The 2,201-nt window shown below is 48.7% G+C and overlaps 1 protein-coding gene across 1 annotated transcript in view; it reads left to right on the top strand.

Moving 5' to 3' along the window:
- SON (SON DNA binding protein) overlaps window positions 1-2,201 on the top strand; it is a 40,608-nt gene that overhangs the window by 1,009 nt on the left and 37,398 nt on the right. The gene's annotated exons all lie outside the window — the stretch shown is intronic.

Below are 2,201 nucleotides of genomic sequence, written 5' to 3'. Positions count from 1 at the left end.
CCCCCGCAGCCCGGCCCGCCCGGCCCCGGCAGCGGGAGGCTGGCTGAGGGACACAGACCCCCAGGGGGGAGCGGCTCCCCGAGCGGACCCCTTGCCCAGGGCGAAAGGAAAACTTACTCTCCTTGCAGGGGGTTTTAGGGGACGGGAAGGCATCCTCCGCCGCGCCGCCCGAAACTACAGCGCCCAGGGGGCCGCGCGGGGCGGGGGCGGCACCGCGGGGGGAGCCGAGTGTGGAAACGTGTGGCGCTGGGGGCGGTGGCTGCCCGCGGGCCTTCCTCGGCCGGGCCGGGGGGCCGCTGGAGCCGGCCGAAAAGCCTTGTTTGTGTGTAGGTGGTTGTTGTTGCTTTTGTCTAGGAAGTAGGTTTTTCGCTTCGGAGGGTGAAGGTCGTAGCTGAGGAGGTTGGCCGGGTAGGACTGTGCAAATATTGATGTTGTTTTCGTGCCCTCTCAGGGGGGGAACGCGCCTGTAAATCTTGGAAGTGCTGGGCAGGAAGCAAGTCCTTCGTTTGGGCCGCGCTGAACTTTCTGCTTCATTAAACCAAAGAGCGTTGGGCAACGTTTAGTCAAATTCAGCATTCGCATTTTGCAACAATTCTGTTAATAAAACCAGATTTGATCAATTTATTTTTTTTTTTTGCTTCTCTCCCCCAGGAGCTGTAATGTGAAAACCTCACCGTTCTTTGCAAATTAGCTTCTGAAATACAGGTTTAATAAATATAATTTGTGTATTTAAGCAACACCTTTGACTTGTGCTTTTAAAAGGGAACAGTAACATGAATAAATGCTCTTAACTAGTACTGATAATTGCAGCAGAACTGTCCTGTACTACTATATTTACAAATTGAACAGTAAATGTAGCAGCAACAATCACTGGTCTTCACCAGATGAAAAGAAAAGATTTCATTAATTTATCTGAAAACTACGTAGCACCTAACTGAATTGAGGTGTTTAACTAAAGGGTTGTGGGTTTTTACAGCAGAGACAGGAAAGCAGGAACAGCTTTTTCCTGTGGGGCTATGAATAATGCTTTCCTTAGTTACTTTATCTGTTTTAATTTTTAGGGAAACGGAGTGAAATATGCAGCAGACACTAAAATCCTTCCCTGGCTTTTTTTTGTACCTTTCTTCATGGTTTTCCTTGTATAGATGGAGGCTTACGCTGGTAGGGATGTCAGAGTAGCTGAGCTACTTTGGATGAATGACCTGCCCTTGAAATGTGTCCCTTTTCTGAGGGCGGGTAGGTCTGTGCTGCAGGTTGCCCTTGGCCCACCTCAGAGGTGGACCAGCTTTCCTGTCCGGAGCCCCTAACACGGGCAATGTTATGCCAGTCAAAGCTGCTGTTGTCTCGAGTACGGCTGAAGGGTTTGTTTTTTAAGGGGTATTTTACGATTACCTTGTGCCAAAAGCCTTTGCAGCTTTGTAATGTCATTGCCCCTACTAGCAACTTTATGCCTGTGTGGAGTATCACTACTTAGTTCCAGGCAAAAGCATGCCTGGTCTAGATGAGGCCATTGGCATCAGGGGAATCTAAATAAACCCCAAAATTGTTCAAGTGAAACATTTTCAATCTTTAGCTCACTGAATACTAGAAATTAGATACTATATTTTATTGGTAAGATCTAAATTATACCTAGGTTGGCATGACGTGAAAGGCACTGATTGTAAAAGGGCCTCTTAAAGATAACTGCTTTATATCATACAAATTGATCCAAGTATCAAATCCATCATTTATCCCAAGTTAGTATGAATGCAGACTGCCTCCCAGCAAGACCCAGGAAAGAAGGATGCTGCTTTTGAAGGGTCTTGCAAGTGATTATTAAACCACCCTGAACTTGAGTCTGAAGTTGCAAATAAGGACCCCAGCAGCAATTAATGGCCAGATCTAGGTTTCCAGGTAGTTTATTTCAGGCCAACTAACTAGTTCCTGACTCCAGGAGAAACTCTGTGGGAAGAGCCTTCCAGCTGTAGGATTATTTGGTTGTACAGCACCGAAGGTGACCAAGTCGTACACATGTACACTTGTGGGTAGGTCTGGGGACAGCACGGAGGAGAGACCCCGCGCCGGGGACAAACTTTGGCCGCGTTGGAGCAAAAAAAAAACAAACCAGCAGTCAGAAAAGCGTGGCTGTGCGGGTGGGCTGAGCCCGGGGCCGGCTTTCCCTCCGGTGTCACGGATCCCGCGGCAGCGGCGGCATTTCCAGC

Source organism: Chaetura pelagica, unplaced genomic scaffold, assembly GCF_000747805.2.
Source record: "Chaetura pelagica isolate M959 unplaced genomic scaffold, ChaPel_1.0 scaffold299, whole genome shotgun sequence".
Classification (NCBI taxonomy): domain Eukaryota; kingdom Metazoa; phylum Chordata; class Aves; order Apodiformes; family Apodidae; genus Chaetura; species Chaetura pelagica.
The sequence above is the reverse complement of the archived record's forward strand: the minus strand, read 5'-3'. Positions and strand labels throughout refer to the sequence as shown.